Genomic DNA, 26,595 nt, shown 5'->3' on the forward strand with positions numbered 1-26,595 from the left:
GAGTTTGTTTTGATAGGAAGTGACCTATGTGTAATGACTGCAAACCACTTTAACAGGTTTTACTTGTTTATCTAAAAGACATTTTCAAAAAAGATTTATTTTTTAATTTTTCCTGGCATTAACAAGGGACAATCTTGCCACAATTCTACTTTATAAAACTATAAGGAAGGAACACTCGACGTTCATGTAAAATTTAATTTCCCGCTTTTGTTCCTTTACAATATGTACTCCATAGACAGGATGACAAACCAAGAAGTACATAATACCCTGCCTGCCATTAATAATAAGTATGCTCTTTTGAAATTATTTTATAAAAACACTTATTCAGAATATCCTTTGCTTGCTTTTTTGGCTATTATGAATATTATAGCACCTCAACAAGTATTGCCTGTTTCAAATCGAAGGTATAAATAGGAATTTGTTGAATAAATGAATCGACCAGGTACAATCCTGATTAAGTATCATAAATTTTAACATGTACAACGTTTCATCTCTGCTCAGGACCTTTAAGGTGGTTATACTGGCAGGTTCAGGGTTCCTATGCCAGGATTGTAGAGAGATAAAGCTTTTCCACCTTGCTCTAAAGAAATATCATGCAAGGCTTTTCATAAAGGCCACCTACAGAATGAAATCTTTCTTGAGTCTCCCAAGCATATGTGATCTCTTCCTCCTTTAAATCCATAGATCTAATAGTCAAACTCACACTGACGTCACCAAGAACTTCCAATGTGCTTCGACCATGCTAAACTCTACATTTACCATCTCATTTCTTCTTTGCAGAAATCCTGCAAAACAGGCATCATTATTTTCACTTTATAGATGAGGAAACTGGGCAAGGATTTGAACTCAGAATTAAACTTCCAAAAATGGTAGTCTTAATAACTCTGCTGGAACACTTGGTTTGCATTTGCATTGTGTGTGACTTCTGTCTCCCTACTCAGTAGGGAAGTTCCTTTGGGCAGATACCATATGTGACCATCTCTGTATCTCTTTATATCTTAGCGCTGTGTCTTGCATAGTAAGTAGTCAAAAAATACTGTATTTCCTATAGTCCAAAAAAGCAGCCCTGTTTTCCACATTTAAATATCTCTTAAATTAGAACGTATGCTCAATCGATGTCTTGATTTACATGGTAATCTTTCCTTCATTTTTTTATTACAGTATAATTGGCATATTGATATTATATTAGTTTCAGGTGTACAACATAGTGATTTGACATTTATATATCTGACCACATGCTCATCCTGGCTGTCTCCTACCAATGCAATCTTAGGACCAAGGAGTAGTTATGGAAATAAACTTGGGTAGTGTTCAACCCAAACTACACAGAGAAAAGCCTGTCACTGTAGAGGTAAGCTCCTGTAGATTTTGAATGCCACCTGAGTATTAAGCAGAGGATGAATTCAGAAGGGAATCATTTCAAAGTCAAAGGAAAGATAATCAGAGATAGCTTAGTAGAAATAAAAAGCTGTGAGTTCAATGGTTTCAAGGAAACATCTTTGTGATTCTCAAACCGAGGTAAGCCAGAAGCACAGCTTGGCGGGTAACTAGGAGTTCAGGTCCATCTTAATCTGAACTGTACATACTTCATTTCCAGATGTCCTGGCAATGGCATTAGAATGGAAAAAAAAAATCACATGAAGACACTATAAACATTGTCTTTGAGGCAGAGACATGTCTACTAGCTGTATCTTGAATGAAGTCCTAGGAGAGTTTGAGAATGATGTCACGAAGGGAGTCATTCAGCATAAAACACTATCGAGCCTGGGTACTTTTGCATCCTCCTCGTCTAGCTTTGGAGATGGGCATTATGGCTTGAAAGGAAATGTAGTAGATTACTCTTTCCTTTAGCTTGGCTTGGAAAAGGAAAAAAGAGAACCGAAAGTAGTCGGGTGGGGAGAAGGGTCTGGGTTTAAGGGAGGTTTTGTGTTTTTATAAATAGAAGAGATTTGAGAATGTTTTTATGCTGAGAAGAGAGACTGTGGTAGAAATTAGCTAAAGGAGACAGTTAAAGGAACAAGTTCCTTAAAGTAGTAGTACTGAGTCAGGCTCAGGGCACAAAGGAAGGTAGTAGCTGAAGGAAGAAGTTAAGAGAGGGTGTGGATGTGGAAGTGCTCAGAGTGGTGTAGGGCTGGAGTTGGGAGAGGTAACACTTAATGACTTCTGAGTTCTTTGCAGAGGCAAAAAAGGCTCCCTGCTAAGAGTGAGAGGGAAATAGATAAGAGAGAGGGCTTCAGGAAACTGGAGAAGGTTTATAGACTCTGCAGTGGACAACGGGAGAGGTGCCTTGTGTTGAGGGCATAATCAAGGTTGGAGACCATTTGTAATGAAAGCAGTCTACACAGTGTCATGAGTTTCTTCAGCTGAGATAACTATTGGGATAAGGAAAGGGGAGAACAGGCAGATTTATCAAGGGCTCAGCTGTCACTGGGAGAGTTCAACAGGACAATGGAGTAAGGCATCTATGGTATGCCCAAGAGGGAAGTTGATAGAGTGATGGCCTACTTAGCTAAACAGGGTAAATTGGGAAAATTGATACGGTCAATGGGATATAGGCCTTTGGAAGGTTCAAATAGCAGTTTAATACAAGTTTAATAGGAAATGGTGGGTTTGGAAGGACGGGAAGAGATGGTCAGAGAACAACTGGAATTTAAAAATTTAGAACTAGGTGATAACAAAAATATAGGGGATCAGGAGCCATCAAAGCTGAGTTGAAGGACTCTAAAGTTGAGGTAGATAGAGTATTGGACTGGATTGTCCGTAAGATAATGGAAGCCATCCGTGACAATGGCAGGCAGTAAGGTGTTGACAATGACTTTTCCTTAATCTTAAAAACATTTAATTGAAGTACAATATACTCTATCTTTATTTTTTTAAATGATAGACTTTAATTTTTTAGATCAGTTTCAGGTTTATAAAAAATTGAGCAAAAAGTATAGGAGTTCCCTTATAATCTTAATTTTTAACTATCCTGTCATTTGTGTAGGTTAATCATATGCTCTTTCGAAGCCTTTTGAGTGGGTTACAAATACATGCATATCTTGATTGCATTTTGTAGCACTAAGACTTTTTGACTTGATTAGAATTGTTGTTAATAAACTCTAACCCGGCTGTACCCAGAATTCCTTCTCGCCTCTCACTCTCAACTTCACTTGTCAAAAACATACCCATCATTTTACTCATTTCATATGCCTTCCACTCCATGAAGCTTTCCCTTTCTGCCACATTTAGATGTCAGTTCTCTCTTCTTTAATATCTAATACCACTTTGATAATAATTCTTTTATAATACTTATACAGTACCTTCTGATAGAGTTTTTTTGTTGTTGTTTGTTTGTTTTGGCATTTAACTTACACATGATTAGGCTCTAAGCTCTCTGAGGACAATGTCTTTGTTCAAGTCTTCCCCTGTAGCACCTAGCATAGGGCCTTGTTCATGGTAGGTTGGCAATTAACATTTATAAGTGAATGAATTGTGAAGTGAAAATTTCAACTTTACAAAAAAAGTAAGCAAGGAAGTAAACTGACTTCATGTTTTTGCTGAATAATTATTTCCCTAATGCATTTAATACTAATTTATAAAATCTCATATGAAGTAGGAATAGTTCAGTTCCAAAATTTTAACTGAACTAGGAGCAGTTTCTTTGCAAAAAACAAAGTAGAGGTATGTAACCACTTACTTTGGATTATTCGAAGCAATTCTTGCTTCCATGTTCTTATTAACTGAAAGTGTTGATACCCAAGTCCTTGTTCAAACCCTTCACTGTCTCTTGTTTATTTGTACTCCTTCCAGAAACTCTAGCCCAGTTTTTAAGCCCAGACGTATTACCTTCTCTGATGTAGGGGAAGGTGTAAGTGATGTAGCTCATTCCAGGATAATTCAGTCTGGGGCTAGAAAGAGCACAACCTCTAGAGTCAGGCATTTCTCAGGTTCAATCTTGTCTCCATCACTCACTACCATAGAACTCAAGGCAAATTTTACTTCCCTTAACTATGTCCTTATAAGTAAAACGGCTTTACTGAGACACCAACCTCACAAGAGAGTCGTGAGGACAAATGTAATGTAAGTCAAGTGCCTAACCACCAAGTTCAATAAATGATATGCTCCCTTCCTTATTCCTGAGACATGATTGTGTCTGCCTCTGTCATGAGTTTAAGAAATAGAAAATTTTTCTGACAAAGTAGCTTGGTGGGAAAGTTAGACCAGTATAAGCTCCAGTCTTTGGGAATGTAGATCTTCACAGTGCGTCTTATGTCTGGTTTAAAGCATTTCTAAAAGTCCAGGCAGTCATGTCCAAACGGAATTACACAAATATATTATTACAAAGCCAAGTATACATTTTTATTTCCTAAAATGTTTGTGTTATTGGTCCTATATAACTTTTCCGTTCTTCAGAGAGAAGCCACATAACAAAGGCTGCCCTATAGGGATCACCTTACAGGATCTAAAATGAGAAGTCCCTAGAAACTTTAATTACGATACGGCATAAAAGGTCTCCACTAATGATTTGAGCATTGTATTTTTTGGATTTGTGATCACTTTTTATTTTAACCTTTCAAAGCCAATAATTTTAAAGCATTCAACTCAAACTACTTTCATTGGGCTGGAAATGATTTATTGCAGCTTGGCTGGCATTTCCTTTTACTAATGTTATTAGCACTACTTACAAATGAATTATGCTGGAGTATACACCACTACCTTTGTTTTGAAAAAATATTACGATTTTATGAGTATATGAAGTAGGTCTCACGGAAACAAACATTAGCAATATATATCTTTCTGATTCTCCAGGCATGCTTACATTCTATGAAGCAAGCATAAGTAGTCTGGCTTGGAAAAAGGTCCGGATTTAGATTTACTTTTTCAGGAATATGTCAAATTCTCATAATATCCTTTAAAGGAGAGCCTAGCTTCAGCATCACTAAGGCTTAATTAAAACCTCTAGCACATAGTTTGTTCATATCCCTTTCCTATTTTGTGGTTTTAGCTTCTGGTAACTGTTGTTATGCTTACTAACACTGATGTTCAATGGGTCATTGAAATCAAATTAATACAGGCATCTGAAAAGTCAGACACCAATTGTGTTCATTTCATCAACATTCTTACATATAAAAGGTACAAAATAAAGAAGTGATTCTGTTTAACTTGGAGAATCCTGAACAGATGAACACAGACTACAAGTATTTTAGTGGGAAAATAAAAATTATCTGTGGAAAAAATTCTAATTAAAGAAAATTAAAAAACAAAGTAAAAACAAAATTTCTTGATATGCAAATTCTTCTCTGAGTCTATAACAGGTGAAGACTAAGGACCTCCAACTGTATTTTCTAGGGCTTTGAAAATGCCTTTTGAATCTCCCTAGTTTCTAGGGCTGGGTGCAGGGGTTCTCAAAATGTGTTCTGAATATCAATCATCATCATCTGGGTATGTGTTAAAAATATAAAGTCTTGGGCTCCTCCTGGAGGCCTCCAGAACCAGAAACTTGAGGGTGGGGCTAGCCATCTGTGTTTTCACAAGCCCTCCAGACACTCTGATGTTTTGTTCTAAAGTTTGGGAACCTCGGCCAGCAGCAATTGTTCTCAGACCTTTCTGTGCAGCAAAACCCCCTGGAGGGCCTCCCAAGTGGTTCAGTGGTATCTACATTAATTTTTTTTTTTTTAAAGGTAAAGTGGGTGTTTCTGGTGTAGGTAATCTGCAGACCATAATTTGAGAAATTTTGGCTTTAAATGTTGAAAAATTAATATTTCTTTTCCTACAACATTCCCTCCCAACACACACACCAAAACAGCAGAAACTTTTGAACTCTGACTTCCAAATATCTGTAACTTTCATGTATCCTGAAGAATGCCTGCTTATGGAAGTGTTCCCTCATCCCACTGCCAGAGTGACCAGAAACCTCTGTGGGCTCTAGCTATAAGGTGTGGTACATGTTTCATTCCAGCAGCCTGTGCTAAAGGAGAAGTGATGTAATCCATGCATCAGCAGAATGTAAAGGATGAAGTACATGCTCAGCCAAGATAAAACACAAGGGAGGATTTAGGTTTTGTTTTTGTTTTTTGTTTTTTGTTTTTTTTATGAGATGATAGCTGGGGAAAGATCACTTTGGGAATAGGTAGCTCTATCCTTACATATCCTGCCATAAGAATACTCTGTTCTAAGCAAGGTGACCTTTAAAGGAAGTTTTGGGAATTATTTAATCCATGGACACTACTAAAAATATTAATGAAAGTAGGGAAATTGTTGGTTCATTTTGTTTCTTCTAATGACTATCTCTGTTTGCTCTATAGGTCTTTCTACTTTGTGTGGTAGGAGAAATATGGCAATGAATATTATTGGATATAAAATAAATAAAAAGAAAGATGCATGGTGTTTACTGGCCTCATATATGCTATTTAGCTAGTTATGATATACAAATCTATTATTACGGTATTTCTGGTTCAACTGAGGAAGACTTGATAGTCATTCATTGTATTTGTAAGTATATTCCTTTCTACATTTTTGTTTTATTTTCTACTTTATTAGATTTTTTAATAGAAAAAATAATAATGCTTATTAAAGAGGTCAAGCACTACAGAGATGTATACATAAATATAAACATCCCATATTTCCTTCCAATTTTATCTCCTAAGTATATATATTTTAAACAGCCATTTTTTTTCTTAATTTAAGAACAATACATGTGTATTCTAAAACTTTTAGAAAAGTCAGGCAAGCAAAAGGAGAGAATCACACTTCTGATGTAGCCTCCCATTTTGATGTAACCATTGTTAGTATTTTAGAGATCTTTCAAATTTTTCCCAATATATGTATTTATTAAAAATGGTACATACTTTTTTGCAGCTTATCTTTTTTGCTCACTAATATCTAGTGGTTATTCTTTTGTATTATTAAAATAAAAAATCTTGTATTTCCTAAAGCATGATATGTAATATGTGCCACTATTTATGGGTAAGATGATTTTTTGGTGTTACACGAACACATTTTAAATGTTTTTAATGGTTACATTATTTTGTAATTGAAAAAAAAAAAACTAGTACATTGAACCTGTAATTTTATAGATACTGTTGCTTATAATAAGTCTAATCTGCTTCATAAGAATGTGCGAATTGCAGTGAGATCCTCAGTCCTGCCTGCGAATGTCTCATATAACTTGGAATTGACGAGTGGTGCTCAACCCCCTTAGACTCAATGTTCTCTTTTAATGATGAAGTTTAAACTCTCCTTGTCCAATATTGAAATGATAGTGATAGATAGCATACCTATATACATAATTTAATAAAAATCAATATAATACCCTACCCTGGATACACAGGAGAAACAAAAGAACATAATTTGTATAAAAGAATATACATTTTGATGAGTTGAATGTTTGAGTTGAACTTCTATGGAGGGCATAACTGGAGATTCGCTGAGAATGTAAAGCTGCAAGTGCAGACAACATACAGGTGAGTTTCATGGTGACCCGAATACCGCCAGCAGCATGGCCATTGATGATGCTGATTTTCCAAAAATGTGAAAAACTTTTGGTAAAGTTCTGAACAAAATAAGTATGGTTTTCCCTGATATACAAAGCAGCCGCATTTCTGGAAAAATTGTCATATATTAAAGCTGTGCAAAAATTTTGCATTTACATGTTAAATTTTGCATTTACATGTCTGGCTTAGGTAATTATGAATTATGAATAATATTTAGGTCTGGCTCAGTAGGTTTTTCACCAACTTGGATTTTCTGTAAGACATTTAAAGTCACTTGGAATTACAAGTCGATTCCTGGTCACGTGGGAACATGCCTGGCATCGCAGGCTGTCTATCATCTCTGGCCCCTGTCCAACAAAGCAATTAGTACTTTCAACCTCCAGTTATTGCAACAACCAAAAACACCCCCAAATTTCTAAATGCTTCCTAGGCAGCACACAGCTCCTGAGAACCATCGGTGGAGATTGCACAGAGGGTTAGTACAGATTCTCCTACACTAACTGTCCTCACGACAGCTATGCTCTTTTCTGAGGTACATCAAAGGGTCGCTTTTGCAAGTCAACAATTATTTGGTATACAAGGTATGTATAAACACACAGAACTGAAGTTTGTAATGAGACATACACACCGCCTTTCTTTATTGAGACTGTTGCATAGCCAAGGTGAAAAAAAGAAATTTTTAATGCAGTAAGGTGTAGTTTCTGAGGGTATTGTGATTTGATTAAATCAGTCCTGTTTTTTGCTAGGTAGCAGCACTAAATCAAAGCATTAATAGTCTTACTTTGTTTTCTTTATATTTGTTTTTATTGTTATCTGACAAGGTAATTATACTGTATTTCCACTTATGTAGTGCAAAAATTACCTTTAAATCCTCTTATTTCAGTAAATGTACAAGTTAATTTAAAGGAAGATGTTAAGTAGATATTAGTACAGATATCAGTATTTCAAAGATGGCACACAAATGGTTAAAACTTGGGAAAACCTTCTCTAGAACATTATTTTCATGAGTTAAATATAATCCATTTTACTGTTCTTCTCGTGTTGAGCTTTTGACTTGTTTTCTATTATAAGCAATGCTTCAAAGAACCTCTTATAGCTAAATATTGTTCGTGTCCAAGATGATTCCATTAGAATTCACAGATGCAGAATTGTTGAGTGAAAGGGAAATGATTATATTATTTTTAAGTTTGAAATTAGTGTTCATTAACCACTTCTCTAAGTTTTTATGATGACATTTAGGAGGTCAGTAAAGCAGTATTTATGACCCATGGGAATAATTTCTTTTCCATTACTCAAAGGGTTGCTTAATGCAATTGCCTTCAAGTGTGTTCTGGGACCAAATAACAATTCCTCCCATCCCGGTGCAGCCCTGTGGTGGGGAAAATGCTGGGTCGGAAGATCTGGTTTGCAGTTAATGTTACCCTTTCCACTTAATTAGCTTTGTGATCATGTGCAAGTCACAACCTCGCTAAGCTATAATTTTCTTACACATAAAATTGTACTAAAAATAACAGTTTATCTCACTGAGCTGTGATGCTTAAATAAAATGATATATGTAAATATGGCTTATAAATGCTAAAGCACAATATAAAATGTTAGCTGTTGGCATTATAAAAGTGCAATATGTGTTCTCCTGAGAGATTCCAAAAGCGTAATTCCCTGGCTTGACACATTCAAATCATCTCATGCAATGCAGACAATTTTTTAATACCATATGGGGACAGTGTCTGGAAGAAGTGAAGGGTATGAAAGAATAAAGAACTAAATTCCAGTGAGAATTTTTCTTCACTGATTGTTTCTTCCCCTTCCCTCCTCAATAAACACTAGAACCTGATATGGCATTGTAGTCAACACTAATCCTGAGCTTTCGAGATTTGTTCCTTGCTGTGAAATCTCATTGAAAACATTGGGTACTCAGAAGTCACATTACTTGTTAATCTAGAATTGCTCTGGTGGCTAAGGATTTCTGTGTTAGGGCTAGGACCAGAGTTAGCTATTCCTTGCATCTATAGATTATTGGAAAAACGAATGATCTTCACTGAGACTGTTCTCTTCCAATAATGAATATTATCCAAATGGTCTCTTGATATGGGTGGATTCGGGTAAAAACCATTTCATAAGATGCCTACCAGAAAACTGTGATGTTGATCAAATCCAGAGAGTAGAGCCCAGTATGAAGATTCAGTGTTCAAGAAGGGCCCTAATGCTGAGGGTACATGGGTTTTCTATTTAGCTCGGCCACTTAACCAGCTGGGGCCTCAATTTCCTCATCTGTAACATGAGGAAGTCAGACAGAAACAGTCACTAGGCCTCCAAGGTCTTTTCCCATAGTAAGATTCTATAATTCTGTGGGTCAGTTTAGAAATTAGGAGGCGGACCTTTCCAACCTCCCACCATAAACAGGAGATGAAGGGCTTCAGCCAGAGGGCCTCAGCTGAGCCTTTGAGAAGAGCAAGGATTCTACTCTGTGACATCACAATATCCAGCCCAGGCTCAACCTGGCTACAGAAAAGGAGAAAGTAACAAGAGTTTCAGCTATTGATATAATAGAGGTGGGAACGCTACCTGACAATTAGAAGGAATCAGCCAGCCATGCCTCCAGCTCAGGTATGTGCCATTTGCTAAGCTCGGAACAGAAACAGCTGGTGTCTAAAGGAACAGGAGAGCACCACAAAATGAGTGTGTCTCCAGGCTTAGGAATAACAGGATAAGCACAGAGGCTATGCCCCAGATACTTTAGGGTAATGTAAAGGTTCCAAATAAGCAGACCAAATGTCAAAGGCAATCCCACCAGAAACAGAGGTGGGGCACGACCTCTCAATAGCTGGACTTTTGGTCATGAAGCCAGAACACAGGGACATTTCCAAGACTGTCAGCCCTTCACTGTCCTCTTCCCAGGTACTGGGAAAGTGTAAAAGGCACAGGTACCTCAGGAGATCAGTGTACAAATTACTTTCTAAAGTAGTCTATATTTGTTGCCTGGTGATGTTTATTCCTCTATCTACATATTTTTCTTTTAATAACTTCTCCCCATAATGATAAAGAAGACTAAATTAAAAAAATAAGTTAACTGAAAGTAAACAAAAGTAATAAAAGGAAGAAACAAAATTTATTATGGGTTGGCAATCAAGACTGATTCTAAAGTCTGGTTTTGAAATATCAAGGCTTAAAAGGCAAAAGGCCACCCCCTATAAACAGTGAAAGACAAGGACCTTATGGCTGAGAAGTAAATAAAACAGTTTTGCTGGAACCACCTCCAGGTCCTCCTCTTCTATGGAACTCACGTCAGTGAAATCATCGCTGGGGATGTGGACAGTTCTGTTTTCTTTACCTTGCCTTGGGGTTTGGCTTCTAAAGTATTTGTTTCTTCCTGGAGTCTTGGGGCCCTAAGAGGCTCCAAGTGAGGCAAATAGCCGTTCTGTTTACCAGAAGGGCGGAGTATGGGGTGGGCGCCAGGCCCTGACCCTCTTTGGTCTCTCTTTGGTCTCAGCACGCTGCGAACCCAGAGCCCAGTACAGGACTGTCAGGCAGCACGCTGAGATTCGCTTGCAAGATCCGAGTTTGTTGCTATGTTCCCTCAGTGGAAGCAGCAGTCCAGTGCTCTGACAGGTGGATCAGTTACCCACAGGGGACCCCAGCAGCAATAGACAGTAGAGGGGAGACCCAGTCTCTAGCCATGGGACACAGTTTTAGCCTCCTTTGGCCTCTAGCACATCAGGAATAAAAATATTGCAGGAGTAAGGCCAATACTCACACACTATAAAATTAGTAATAACTCAAAGCACATAAACAAACCCAGAGGTACGGATGAAAACAAAATGTACTTGCACATTAACTCTAGCACATATTCAACTTCCACCTAGAAAAGCCTCTATGATAATCACAATTAGATTATGATCCGACCTCTTACATCCTTAAAATTAAAGCTTCATTGGTCCAGTTTTTAAACTTTTTTTAATTTTATAGTCTTTGAAAACTAAGTTTAAGTTTACCCTACAATAATAAAACACAAAACATCCTAACTCATCTACATTTACGTTTATTGACTATAATGTTCTCTGACTATCGTGTTAGTCACATACCTCAGGAGTTTAGAGTTGGAGGGGAAATAACAGACCATCCATTCTAATGTCCTCACTTCCAGAAGAGGAAGCAGCACACAGAGGTTTCGTGTGCTGACAGGTCACTGGGCTAGGTGATGCTGGCTTGGGAACTAAAGGCTCAAGTCTTCTCACTCTTAGCTTGGTGGTCTAATACTCCCTGCCCCTAATTCATGTTGAATTAAGTTATTTGTTCATTTGAGCTATTTTAATTTCTAAGTTAGAATATTCTAAAATGAGGAAATCTCACTTGGTCACCTTGGTTGGGGTAAATATATACGTAGGCGATACTATTCACCAAAGCACTCCTAGCCTTCACAGCTCCGGAAACAAAAAACTTTGGTCAAGGTCAAGAAAAGCACTCAAGAACCTATCCAAAAGGCGGAGATAACAATGAAAATAAATCCAGGAAAACAGTACTACTATGACGTGAGGCTTAAATAGGAGTCCATTGTGGGAGGTGGGGAGAAGCACTTATATAATTAACAAACTTTTGCTTTATAATCAATATACAGACTTCCTCTGGCCTTGTCTTTTCCAGTTTAGATAGAACACTTCGATTAGGTGTACGTGTATATGAGATATGTATATGTGTACCCTGTAAATGTAAACACTTCATCTGGAAGGTGTGGGGCTATTACACCATTCATGGTAATTGACCTATCCTTGTTACCTGATATGTCTCCTATATGAGATTTCTTGGCTTATTCCATGAATTAAAATTTTATTTGGAATTATCTTGATAATTTAGGAGCTGCCTTAGATTTGTCCAGGGTCTGTTCTATATATGTCTTGCATGTCCAATTAATCTGTAACTTTGAGCCCAGGCACTCTGTGGATACAGATACTCAGAGCTTTTTCTGATTGAATTCATTGAAAATATATTACTATTAGTCTAAAGTCTAAAACTCTGAAAGAAAAAGAAATGAAATTAAGATTGTTGAGTATAAGTATAGACCTTATTTTCATAGCCATCAGCTCCAAATTTCTGATGAATATTTTTTAGGTCACTAGATTATTTTTCAACTAACCGAAAAGTATATATCTTGCAAGGATCTTCCATATGTTTTTGGTTTTTCACACCAATTATCTTTAATAAAAGAATTATGCAATGATTACCAACAGGAAAAAAGCATTCATTCCATCATGGCATAGGGTTTAAACAGGGCTGTGGAAATCTTTCAGCTTTCATATTAATCTCAAAAGTTGTGTCATATATTGAGTAATTTTGTACATACTACAGTATAAAACTGCAGCAGAAAGCTGATTGTGAAAAATGGAGGGATAAAAGGAGCTTTAGTTTCAGATTCTTCATTGTGGGTTGTGAATTCTCAAATCTCTCCAGTAAACTGAAACACAGGTATGCAATTGAACTTTTGAAATGCTTGCTGTCAAATTACCCAATAAGATGTATCCTGACAGGTGTTATTTAACAGCTTAAAAGAAAAAAAGTAAAAGAAAGCTGCCTTGCTAGAGATCCTGAGACATTCGATTCTCTTGTTGCCACCACCTGGGGTGTCTTGGCATCTGGCCACACCTGGATCTCTGACATATGCAGGACACTCTCCTTCATCCCAGCCCAGCCCCCCATGCTCAGTTTCCTAAGAATTGTGCAATGAGGCCTTTGTAACCCTAGGCCTGTGAAGCCTGAAAAGGAATGTGACCCAAAGCCAACATGCTCCCAAGGCTTGAAGGAGTCCTTCTGCTGTTTACTCCATGCTGGGGGAACCTCAGAAGGAGAGAGGTATGCTCTGAAAAGAGTGGGAATCGAGCCCTTGGCAGGGCTGTGAAGCAACACTCCAGTGCCTTTCCCCTGTCTTTGCTAACCTCCAGAGGCATGCTTCATGCTGTTCCTGAGAGTAGACTTGCATCTGCTTCTGAGCCACTTCCTTTCCTACTCCTAATTGTACCCTCTTTTGAAAGCTATGGGTTGTAGTTCACATTCTTCCAGTACCCCCGTACAGAGTGAAGGGTGATCTTAATGGGGGTGGGGGTTCTATATTAAGTAGTTATATTGATGGTAGACTGCCAGGAACTGGTGGCAGGGCAGCTGGAGAGATCTTTGTGATCACAGGCCTACTGGTACTTGTCAAATGAAAACATAAAACCAGCTTCCGACCTCTTCATCCCACCTCCTCTACAGACATCGTGTCAAGCACACAATCTAGCCACTGGCAATACTTAGGGTTGTCCCACCTCTTCTTCTGTCCAGGGAATTATGCCAAGAGCTGAGTCATAAATACCCTTCTTTTAAGTTCTTTTAAGTTACCCAAACATCATATTGGCCACAAAAGTGGACCTCTAACTAAAAGGAAGAACTAAAAGAAAATGAAAGACTTAGTCTTGCCTTTTAAGCACTGTTTAGTACAACTGAGTATAATTAACTGTAAATGACAAGTTCTTTATTTTATTTTACCAATGTTGCTTATAAATGAAGGGTGGTCCCAGGAAACCAGACTTTTAGCCAGCTGAGAAGACAACTTGCTTAACAATTAGAATACCAGTACTCTCCTCCTCTTTTTGAGCATATTTAAAATGCAACGCCATTATTACTAGAATGGGGTAAAGTATTCCTTTTATGTTAGAATATGCCCCTCTATATGTTAGGAACTGATACTGTCTCACTCCTCTAACCAACAGATTCCTTCTTGTTGTACTCTGTCCTTTCGAGGAGGTTTTGTCCTTTCTCTTGTCTTCCCCAAGTGAATTTGGTGTTGGTTTCTGTCCAATTTGTATTTTTGAAAACTTAATATGTACCAGGCACTGTGGCAATAACAAAATGAAATGTTTGGTATAAATCGGGCTCTTTAAGAATTAAGAAGTTAGTTAGGAAGACAAGATATACACTTGTGAAGAGCTTAAAAGCAAAGGAAAAACTGCATAACCATGTGAAAAATGTCTGCCCTGTGGATTTCTAAGTATCCCAGGGACTCAGTGCAGAACAGAGGTTCGGGTTGCTCATCATGGCAGAGTTGGAACGTGAGACGAATCTTGAAGAAAGAGAAACAGAATACTGACTGACACCAGCTTGGGGGAAAAAGCAATTTTCTAGTGCAAATTTGGGTCTCCCATTCACAGACCTTATCTCCACTTTTGCTGTGCTTTTTGACAACTCTTTATTTGAATGCAAGGCAAATAATTCACATGGCGTGGTTGGGATATGGGAAACAGGAGTCATGGAAACATGCTGCACCAGGAAGGATGCGGCCCACTCTAACAGGTGGTTTTTGTGAAAGGCCCGCATGCTGTCACCAGGGCTGTGTCTGATTTTAATTATGGACATGAGCTTCCTGACCTTATACCCTAAAGTTGATATGTTGCACACCTAATTCATTATCTTCCTCCAAACCCGCTCCCCCTTTACGATTCCCATCTCAGCCGATGACCTCGGCACGTTCCCAGTTATTCTGGCTACAATCGTTGAGTCCTCTCTGAATCCCAGGTGTCTCCTCTGCATTTGATCATCAAGCCCAGGAGGTTATATCTCCAGATCTCTTCTGAATCCGTTTCCTGCCAGTTCTGCCTGCTGCTGCCCTAGGCCAGGCTCTCACCCTCTATCCCTAAGGTCATTCATCTCCCCAACTTCATTCTTTTGCACTCTGTTGGGCAAATCTTTCTAAAATAAAGACTAGAGATCGTCACTTGCCAGTTTAAAAACAGTTCAAGTGTTTCTACTCTTTGAAAAATGAGGACTAAACTCCTTATTTTGGCTTTCAAGGTCTTTCACCTTCTCTAGCTTCGCTTGGCCACTCCTCTCCCCTCGGCCACTCGTTCCTCCAGCGCTTCCCATGCTTAAGTACCAGAAGGGCTCCTTTGCTTCCCGCTTTAGTCCACCTGTAAACCGTCTGTTTTACTCACGCAGTTCTGTTCTGACAGTTGAACTCCTGTGTGTTTCCTTCTCAACAGGGAAACTGCTTTCTTCCTCCATTATTTGTGATTTTCTCATGACATTCTTATTATTTATGACCCTTTATGCTGAAAGAGTGAGCCAGGGAAAAGGAAGCAGAAGAACGTTTTAAGACAGGGAATAACGTGCAGAGAAAAGAGAGAACGATGTGTTGAAGGAACTGAACAGTGTATAGGAGTTGGTGGAAATTGAGTCTGAGTGGAGAGGAAGGAATTGGGAAGAGATGGCACTAGAGAAAGAAGCAGAGGCTGGCCCTGTGCTCAGCAGTCGCAATCAGTGGACAGCTTTAAAGGGTTATGAGCAGGGGAGCGATAGGAAACTATTTGCATTTTAAGAGAATGTAGTGTATGGAGAACAGATGGGAGTGGAGAAAGACCAGAGAAAGGACCATCGGTTAGGAGGCTGGCAGGGTAAACCGAGGAGATGAAGAACTTGGTCTGAACTGGTGACAGAGGGCAGGCAGGCTGGCAGGCAGTGGACTTTAGAGAGCTTTGAAAGTTGAATTGATTCAGCCTGGCTGAGTGACCAGGCATGAATCAGGCAGAGAAGAAATGAAGAAAGACAGCCACTAAGGAAACCGGACTTTGACCTGGAGGAAACAGGAGGCGACAAGGATTTCTGGGCTCAGGTGAATCTAATTTTTGAAAGAGAAAATGAAGTGGTGTGGAGCACTGGTCCCCGACCTTTGAGAATCTAATTCCCGATGATCTGACGGGGAGCTGAGGCGGTGATGCTGGCGCTGGGGAGCGGCTGCACATACAGATGCAGCTTTGCTGGCATACCGCTCACCTCCTGCTGTGCGGCCCAGTTCCTAACAGGCCACAGACAGGTGCCAGCCCATGGCCAGGAGGTTGGGGACCCCTGGTGTGGAGGATGGCTGGAAAAGGAAAGACGGTTTACAGGTGGACTACAAGGCAGTGCCACTGTGGTGGGTGTTAAAAGCTGACAGGGCAAAGCTGCTCAAAGCAGTGGGCCCCTCTCAGCACTGGTGATCCTGCCCTAAACATAGTTTAATGACAAAGAAAAAGTATTTTAATTGAAAAGTTATATGCGCACATAGTAAAGAAAACAGTATAAAATGTTATGCTATAAAAAACAATTATCCCTCCCACCCCAGTCCCCAGTCCTTTTCCTCCATGGAACTTTACAAGTTTTACATGCTCTTCAGAAATGTTCCATGTGCACACAAATGTGTGAACATGTATTAAGCACATACGCTCTCTCTGTGTATGTATGTGTACACATACCGATCCACTTTCCTTTTTAAATTACTATACATACTCTTTATTGCCTTGCTGTTTTTTAACTGTGAAACTGTATTTTGTTATACAATTTTTATATCAGGTTACGTAGATCTACTTCATTCTTTTTGATGTCTACAATGAATATACACCTACAGTTATTTCACAAGCCCCCTAATGATGAATACTTAAGTCAAACGTGGCTTTATTCCTGCCCACTATCCTCAACTTCTGATGTGCTTGCTCCTTTAAACCACTCACAGTTTTACCCTGGGTCACTCTCTCCTGCCACCTTTTCACACATATCTCTTCAGTTTAGAAGTAAGAGAGAACTCCCTCTGCAGCCACTCGAATTTAGCACATCCTACCACTTTTCTCCCACCTGGAGTCATCTGGGATGGTAGTAGCATCAGTTTGGCTTATTGGACTCATACTCCTTGAGCAAGAAATCAATCTTTTCTCTAAATTTGTGAAATGCGTTCTGAAAGTCCTATACTTATCCAGCCACACCAAGGGTATTGTAAACTCTAAATGTCACAGCCCCACTGCCAATCCGTGACTAGTTCTTTGTGAGTGAGAACTAAGCTCAGAGTAACAGTGATTTTTCTTACTTCTCAGAGGTGAAATTTTCAACGAATCCAATTAAGAGCTCCTCAGACACTTTGCTTTTAGAGGACACTTCAGTTGACATGGGAAATCACTCATCTGTTAAAGTCCCAGAGTATCCGGGTGTTCGATAAATCGTGGTAAATAGACATCTGTGCCTATAAGTATTGGTCCTGATAGTTTTCCTACTATCTTTTTCTAAGAATTATTGGCCATTTTATCCTCTTGCCTTTCATAGTATAAATTATAACTGGACCCTTTCTCCCTCTCCAACTCAGATTTTAGTTGAAAGCCTTGATTAGGAGACAAACCTCCTGCTTGCCAGGTCATTAATAGCTCTCAAAGGCATTCCTTGCAGGTGTCTAGTGTCTGATAGCCAAGGTCATCACTAGAAAACCAAACTGTGGCCTTTGACACCATCTTGAGCTAGCTGTCTGCTTCCTTCATTTTCCTTTCTCAAAGTCATGGCCTGTACAAAAAGAGATAAAATATTCCCTAGAGCCCTATGTCCTTTTTCTCACTTGGAACAAAGTCACGGAACATATAGTTTCTTCTGACTGCACGTTTCCTTTACTTATGAATCGTTTTAAGACCCCTCATGTCATTAGGAAGCAGCATGTCTCCAGCCTGACCTGCCGAGCACACTTGCTCTTTCTTCCCCTGCCACCACTGCCCCCTCCCTCATGTCTGGGGGAGGTATAGTTTACGTAAGTACACTCTACGATGTTCACCCAACAAGGAAATCACCTAACAATGCACTTCCTAGAATATATCTCTCTTGTTAAGTGGCACATGGCTGTACTTGTAGGAAGGTCAACGTTTTTGTTTTATTCAGACCCTCAATTGGCTGAGTGGGGCCCACCCACTTAGAGAGGGCAATCTCCTTTACTTGGTCTACTGATTCGAATGTTAATCTCATCAAAAAACACCCTCACGGACACATCCAGAATAATTTTTGAACGAAAATTTGCCAGTCAATTTGGCACATAAAATTAATCATAACTACTATGTCGCCAGTAGGCGTAGTAATTCTCATTTAACTGCTACAAAGACTCACGTGGAAAGTATTCTTCTTCCCATTTGCTCAATAGATTATTTATTTTAGAGATGAGGAAACTGAGTTCAGACAGTTGAAGTAACTTGCCTAAGGCGGCACAGCTAGTAAATGGCAGAGCCAGGATTCTAATCTGGGTCTAAATGACTCCGTCTGGTACTGTTAACCTGTATGGTAATTGCCTCCCAGCATCGGTGCTGCCTTCCCCATAGTTCCTGAAGCTCCCCACCCTTGGCATGAGACAGGTCTGATGGTATCAGCTGCTGGTCAAAGCTCAAGGGCAGCAGTGGGGAGGGGGCTCATCTCTGTCTTCACATGTCTGAGCTTGTCAGAGTTGAGTGCAGCTTGTAGCTCCTTGGAGGGCTCTGTGGATTACCCGCCTTGCCTTGGGGGTAATCCACAGAACATTAGTAGTATCTGTTCTTTTATATCAGGTTATGCAGATCTACTTTATTCTTGTGCGGTGTGTGGATAGTATCATTTAATGTTCACAATAACACTGTGTTCTTCCCACCGCCTCACTTTGTCGTGGGAGGGAGAAGAGGACAGAGTCACCATGGGCTGCTGAGGGCGGGGACTGTGAGACATCCCTCTCAGCCGTCTTCAGAGCCACCAAGAGCACCCTACATTGCCTTAAATGTCCCCATGGGCTAGTCCAATCCTGTTCTACCCCTCCCCCAAATCTTCCCACAAATCCAGCTTCAAACATGCATGAATCAATAACTCTGCAGGTATGTGCCGTCTGCTGATTCACCCACGGAACAGGCCTGGGCTTTCCCTGCTCTGGTTTGTTCTTCATGCCTGACATGTCTCTGCTCCTCACTTTCTGTCTCCACTAGCGCTTTCAGGAAACGTCCAATGGCAAACTTACTGCAAACCCCTGGACCACTTTTGTTTAAAGGAGACTCCTCTGCTCCTCTCCCCGCAGCACTTCCTGGGGTGCTCTCCTGCAGTCTCCTTGTCATGACGACAGAAGCAGTCCTTCCAGTGCTGCAGAGTTAGCTTTGGCCACAGCAAACCTTTCTTAAAGAGAAGGAATCCAAGACTCAGGAGAGCATAGGCCTTATCCGAGTTCACGGTTAGAAGCCAAGTCCTCTGTCTCCCGGCCCAGTGCGTCTAGCGTACCCCACAGGTATTGGTTCTGATGCGCTGGGCATGGGGCAGCCTTCGGTCCAGCCCAGCAGAGGCAGGCCCAAGAGCAGTACACCTCCAAGGCAGTGTTTGAGGGGCAGATTGCACTAGATGACAAGGGAGGTCAGCACCTCTGTCATATGCCTGCCCATGTGCAGTAATGTATGATGATGCCGGTGCAGCACAAACGAAGCAAAGTATTGGTAGAGAAACTGAGATAGGAGGTCTTTTTTTACTAGTAGAAGCAGATTCCCTTTGCTCTGCATGCTTCATCAAAAGGTCTAGGAAAGAGCTGAGATTCCTATCAGTCTGGGATTACAGTCAGTGACTCACTATGGCCCCCATTGCCAACGGAAGTGGCTTTGGCTTGTATCATGTGTTTACAGAGAATCAGCTCGTCTGTAAGTCCGTGTGGTCTACCCAGTAGACTCTCCATGGCATCTTTGTAGGCCGACAGGCACACATTCGAGCTCTGTGGGATAATGTTTCTAGGTCAGACCCCTGGTCTGGCTCCCTCCATCTCCTCTCTGGTGTTGTCTCCAGAGCCTGTGAACCAGGTGACAGGAGCTGGGGGCGAGCAGGTTTTTTTCAGTCAGATATCAGATAAAGTTTATCAGATAAACATTTACACAAGGAAACAATCATTGGTGGTAACTTTCAAAAGAAGGGAAAATAAAACTGCTTATTGCTTTTAAGATCATTCTACTTTAAAATTTTTAAATATAAAGGGTGAATAAACTTAAGATGCTTTGAGAGCAGTAGAGCCATTGTTGAGAAGGCAGCACACTCTAGAGGTGGATAAAGAATCTGGAAGGTACCCAGAGACACAGGTGCTCTCCTGGCTGCCAGGGACTCGCTGGTGCCCTTGGACAAATCATGCGCTTCACTGCTTGACCTGAGATTCTTGGAATTGAGAGGTCTGTGTTCCTACCCAGACTCTGTCTGATGTTGACATAAAACTTCTCTGAGCCTCAGTGTTTTGATTTGTAAAACGGGAATAATAACATTTTCTCTGCCTGCCTGTGCCAGTCGTTGTGTAGGTCAAATGAACCTATGTAAAAATGCATTGCAAACAATACTCTGTATTTTCCTCTGTGATGTATGACATAATGTCTTTTGCTGCGCGTGAGGCACAAAACTGGAGGAGAGTGGTGGAGAATGGTAAAAGGACTAGGGTCTCCCTGGGACACACAGAAGGGTGCAAGGCAGGGTTGTAGCTGGGACTGGAGACCATGGGACTTGTCTCACCAGTGGATATACAACTGAATGTCGGCTGGGGTGGTGGAAGGAATTAGGGGTACTGACAAAGGAATAGTTAAAATAATGATACCGGAGTCTAAGCTGAACAGGGAAAAGTTTGAAGAAGGGAACATGGCTGATGGATTTTGGGAGCTGGGAAGTGTTAGTGACATGTAAGTATCACATACATATACATGAGAGTTGGCTGGCCAGGTAGGCAATGGTGGGCAGAGTACAAGGCTGGAGTTAAAAGTTTAAGAGCCGGAAGGCATCCAGGTATCCAAATAGGGCAAGGAGCTATGAGGGAGAGGGTGCTGGCTGGGAGGAGCACATGGGAGCTGAAGGGCCCAGGTTAGTGACAAGACTCGAGGTAGAGAGAGAGAGAGCTGAGTGCTAGGGCCCAGAGAATATGGGTTAGTTGTCAGACCTGGGGATGGCCATAAAGAAGACAAGAAACCTGTGGATAGTAGAGACTTTAAAGGTGGGGCGGAGGGCAGCGTCTGGAAGGGCTGAGAGGAGAGTGATGCTCTGCTGCTTTATGATGAGGAAGACTGAGAAACAGAATGGTCTGGAGGCATGCTCAAGTTTAAAAGTTGATACGAACTGTAAACAAATAATAGATTATCTATATTACATATAGATAATCAAAAGTTGTCGGGGCCTCTCGGCCTCAATATTTAAATATATAAAAAATTATAATGGATAACTCCTTTTAGCCATTGACATTTTTTAATATAATAAGCCCGATGGAATGTTGGAGCTCATTAGTACCAGTGAATGATGGCTATACACTGTTAAATTTTCTGGAATTTTGCAAGCTAAGTGTCATGATAGTAGCTTGAAATAGACCTGGGAGGAAATAGTTATACCATGAAAATCTGAAAACACTATAAACTAGGGCTTTTATTCCCTTGGAAATCTGGTTGTTAAACATTTCCCAGCATACCACTGAACAGGCCTAAATATAGCCTCCAAATCTGCCCACTTTCCAGTCATGTTGTCGTAGGTCTAACTGTGTCACTAAAAAAAGGTGTGTCCTAACTGCCGGTACCTGTGAATATGACCTTGTTTGGAAGTGGGGTCTTTGCAGATGTAATTAAGACCTAAGTTAAAGTGAGGTTGTACTGGAGTAGGGTGGGCCCTTAATCCAATATGACTGGTGTCTTTGTAAGAAGAGGAGACACAGACACAGAGACAGACACACGGAAAGCAGAGGACACCATATGAAGACACAGACACAGAAGAGAACGCTCTGGTGATAGAGGCGGACGCTGAGGTACACCAAGGATTGCCAGCAACACCAAAAGCTAAGGCGAAGCTGGGAAGCACACTGTCCCTCTGAGCTGCCAGAAGCAGCCAACCCTGCCGGTGCCTTGATTTCAGACTCCAACCTCCAGAACTGTGAGAGAATACACTTCTGGGTTTTTTTAGGTCCCCCAGTGTGTGCTACCTTGTTACAGCAGCGCCAGGAAACTGATACACTTGTCAGGCTGCCATCAAGTTTGGCACGAGGCAAGTGGAAGTTCCTCAGTGTGAACCGCAAAGGGAAGGTCCCTGTTCCCTGCACTCTGGCTCCCAGGAGAACCTTCCATTCCAGCCTACCTCCTCCAGCATGTTTTTCTGTACCATCATCTGGTCCTTCTGGTTAGCTGCCTTGTATTGTGGGTTATGCTTTTAAGTGTAGACATGTTGCCTCCTCTTCTAGGTGGTAACCAGAGGTTGTAAACTCAGCTGCCTCATGGGTCAAAGTTGCTGAGTGTGATGCCAGGGGAACCATTTCAGACTGGGACATGTGTCTACCTTTAAATAAAACACTTACCCTACCCTGCTGGCCAAGGAAAACCTGACCAAGACCTATCATTTTGAGACCTCTGCGATGTACCCAGAGAAAGGAAATGTCTCTTGGCCTTTGCCTCCCCACCAGCGACTGTAGGGCGTTTATTCACAGTTGTGAATTTGCTGCCAAGACCTCTCGGGGCTTCTGTTCTGCCTAACCAATGAGTGCATGGGTCTGAGACCTCAGAAGTTCAATGACTGCCCCAACGGTTCTCCTTTCAGACAGAAACTTCAAAACAGATTTTTGTAAGGTTATAATTTAAATCCCCCAACTGACTAGCTACTCATGCTGTTGCAAAACTTCAGCTTCAGAAGAATGCAATGAAAGGGCGGGGGCCCCTCTAGGCATGGCTTGCCCCACCCTAATGTTTCCAGGAGTGTTTTTCTTGGCAATACTCGGAATCTCAGGTGGCTGAGAGAGAGAGGCGTCAGGGATACTGAAAGTTGAGGGTGATTTGGGGTGAGGAGTATTTTGAAGTTGAAACTCCTGTTTATAGTTCATTTCTTTATGAACACTAGAGGGCAATACAGTCATACTGAATAGCCAGTCTACCTTGCTTTAGGACTGAAATCTTGGGAACCAATATACATATTTTTAAATTTGAGAACAAATGCTGAATTGAATATTTGTTCATTTGACTATGTATTTTGTTCTCGCCTCTAAGAAAGTTGCAGAAAAGGCTTTTGGGACCATGTGCTGGTTATCCAGGCCCTGAGGCCTGGGGCTGGGAGACCCACAGAAGAGTGCTAGGCAGGGCTGCAGCTTCCTCGGTGGAGAAGCACTTGTCACTCACCCTGCCCCCGCACCCCAAGACTTTCTGGTTCTGGACAGCACTATGGAAAGGTGTGGATTGTGACCCAGGTAAAGGCTAGCTTGTGTAGGGGCCCAGCTCATTACTTCCAGGTGCAGTCATTTTGAACTGGTTCCATGAGATTGTTCTACTGGGTATCTGGAAGTAAGGCGTGGCCCTTGTATCTGTGGTCTTGGACCAGCTCCCACCAACACCCTCTGATAGTGAGGACAGTCTGGCAGAATGTTCATGGTTTCTGGAGCAATATGGAGAACTGTGTACGGCTCATTGAAGAGTCTGGAAGGAGCAGGAGTAGAGCAGTTGGGAATGCCTTGAGAGTGGTGGTGAGAGCCCGGGGAAGGGAAGGCTGGGCTGACGTCCGGGGTGGGAGATGGGGAGGGGTGGGGTGGGGGAGGGGACTTGGCTTTGGAGCTCTGAGGCCTGTGGACACGTGCCCGCCTAGGTGGGCATCAAGAAGCATCACCACCAGCATCAGAGCCATCTAATCTTCCACGTCTGGAATCCATGGATATGCGTGTGCAGTTGTAGAAGAATCTGCACCTGATTACATGACTCATCCAGAAAGGGGCCTGTCTACCTTCACCCCCTGGGAGTGGCAGCTCAGCTTTAGCCATTCAGTTCTGGGCACCTTCCAATGGCACTCAGCAGAGAGTGAGATTGTTCTTAGTGACAGCATGTAGACAATGGCAAAGCATCACTTACTACACAAAATAGAAGAAGGCCTTATGGAACAAAAGCTCTGCTAATGGGTTGATTGCAACTTACCAGGCCCCAGCTATTCATCTGCAAGTGAAAACTGACAAAATGAGGGAGAATGCATATCTATAATAGAGGGCACAGGTCATTGTCATTTTCTTGACAAGCTGAAATGTACCTCTGAGAAGATCCACTGGGGACACTAGAAATTAGTGCAGGGCCATGATTTGCTTGGGTGGTGGGCCCAGAAGTCAGACAGTGGACTGCCCTGTTTCCTAGGCCTGTGACCACTGCGGTGGCTGTCTAGCCAGTATACTAACTAATAAGAAAGGATTCTCTTTGTTGTTTACAATTCTACTGCTCAATTCAGCCTTGTTATTTAACAAGGACGTAAAAGAACAGATTTTGGAAGCAGAGCACTTAAATTGGACTCCAGTTCCAGCTTTTTGCCCTTCATTATCCAGTGTTCATGCTTTGGGGAAGTCATATGACCACACTTAGCTAGTTTTCTCTTTCTCAGAATGGGCACTGAGGATCAAACAATATATATGACACATGAAAACACTTAGGAAATTACCAAGGGTGATGTAAATACAGTTATTAATCTCTAGAGGGAACCCTTAGCATTTCTTTTTCTTTCAAATATGTTACCTGGGCTGGGTAAAGCTTCATTTGAAAGGGGACTTAGAGTTAAGATAAAGATATATTTTTTTAGTTCAGTCCTACTGCCACTTAAAAGCCAAACAAATAGAAATGAAAACTATTTTGGTTTCTGTGCACTCTGTTGTTTTATAGAACAGTCACTGTCTGTATTGGAAACCCTATCGAAAAGGACTTTAGCCTTGAGCAAAAGTTTTGTCTTTGTTTTTGTCTTCTATCTTTTTGAGGTAATTAACAGATATCTTGGGCTAATATGTAAAGGGAACAACTGTTGGCAAGATCAAGGATGAGGTTCTGTTTGTAGACAGTTTGTCAAGTAAACATATCTGTTGGACCTGAAGCCTCCTTGGTTTATTACAGCATTGAATACTATGAGTAAGAAACAGGGTATTTAAATTTCACACCTGTGAAATACATATGTTTCCTAGCAGGAGACAAGACTCAGTCAATATTTTTTTCAGTAACACAGGTCTCAGAATCAGAGCTTTACTTAATCAAGTAAACATTGTCCTTGACACTAAACTACATGTTGGACCTCATTAATGAACATAGTCCTTTACTGGTAGTTCCTTCCTAAAAGCCATTACTTCATTTTTTCCCCTGAGCTTTAACATGTACACCATCTGGCTCAGGTGCAGATTGATAAGCAAGGGAATATAGCATGCAACAGTTCCCTGGAATTACCCTGTCGACTGAAGCAAAGCTCTCTAGTGAGAGCCTGGGTTATTGAATCAGCCAGCCTGGTTTCAAAGCCTGGGTTCACTACTTACTGGCTGGTGAGCTTGGGCAATTCATTTAATTACAGTGAGATAATCTAGTTAACATGTTAGTTATTATCATCACCATCATCGCCATCTCAGAATCCCTCACAACCCCCACTATAGTGCCTTGCACTATATGATTATAGGAGAGCAATCACCATTCACTGGTGAATTACCATTCACTGTATACCATTACTGATGAACTGAATTGCACCTTCAATTCTTAAAGCACTTCTAGTACACTGTTCCAACTCTCTGTGCACAGAGAGTAATTACTTTACAACTGCTCAAACCCCAACCCTAGAGAACACTCCTTAGATCTGTGTTTATAAAAGTTCCTAGTATCATTCTTCGCACATTGTACTAGACATCTGACACAAGGTCTGACAGATAAAAAAGAGTTCCTATTTTATTACTGTTTTACAGAGAAGACACAAGCTTACAGTGACTTGCCTAGAGTCTAAGAAATAGGCATGTTGTTTTTGGATATTCCTTCTTGAGTTAAACTATGTGAAGCCAAATTTTACTTTGTATTTAATCACATGGATGTCATTATCTTCAGTAAATGTTTTCTTAGGAAACCCAGGCAATGGAAAATTCCTCCAGAGAACTGCTTGCTTGGCAGGCGTTTTCCATGTTAACTAGCTGAAGAGCTCTCTGCTTCTCAGATCTAGTGAACAAGGGATGTGGTCAACAGTGGCTCTCAACCTGGGAAGCTTTTTAGAACCATCCAGAACCCTAAAAATGCCTGAGCCTGGCCCATTCTGCAAAATTTTGCTTTGGGATAACCCCTTTGCTTTGAGATAATCTAGGTGGGGCCAGGCATCAGAATTGTTAAAATCTTTCCAAGTGACTCTAAAAAGAGTTCTTCCCATCTAGTGCTTCCCCCTTAGCTTTCTATAATTCTTTGCTTTCTTCATAGTTCTAGGTTTAAGCACATTAAAATTCCATCCCCTTTGTAACTTTCATTAAAAGGGACATTTTTTAACTTCAGGAAATTATGAAACGTAATAGGAATTAACCAATTTGCTCTTCTGAAATATAAACACTTGATTTTACAAAAGAATTGGGAGAATT

At 40.9% G+C, this 26,595-nt stretch overlaps 1 protein-coding gene across 5 annotated transcripts in view; it reads left to right on the top strand.

Moving 5' to 3' along the window:
• Positions 1–26,595, top strand: part of DNAJC5B (DnaJ heat shock protein family (Hsp40) member C5 beta) — a 156,574-nt gene that overhangs the window by 67,554 nt on the left and 62,425 nt on the right. The window lies entirely within an intron of this gene.

This window comes from Pteropus alecto, unplaced genomic scaffold (genome assembly GCF_000325575.1).
Source record: "Pteropus alecto unplaced genomic scaffold, ASM32557v1 scaffold87, whole genome shotgun sequence".
In the NCBI taxonomy this organism is placed as follows: domain Eukaryota; kingdom Metazoa; phylum Chordata; class Mammalia; order Chiroptera; family Pteropodidae; genus Pteropus; species Pteropus alecto.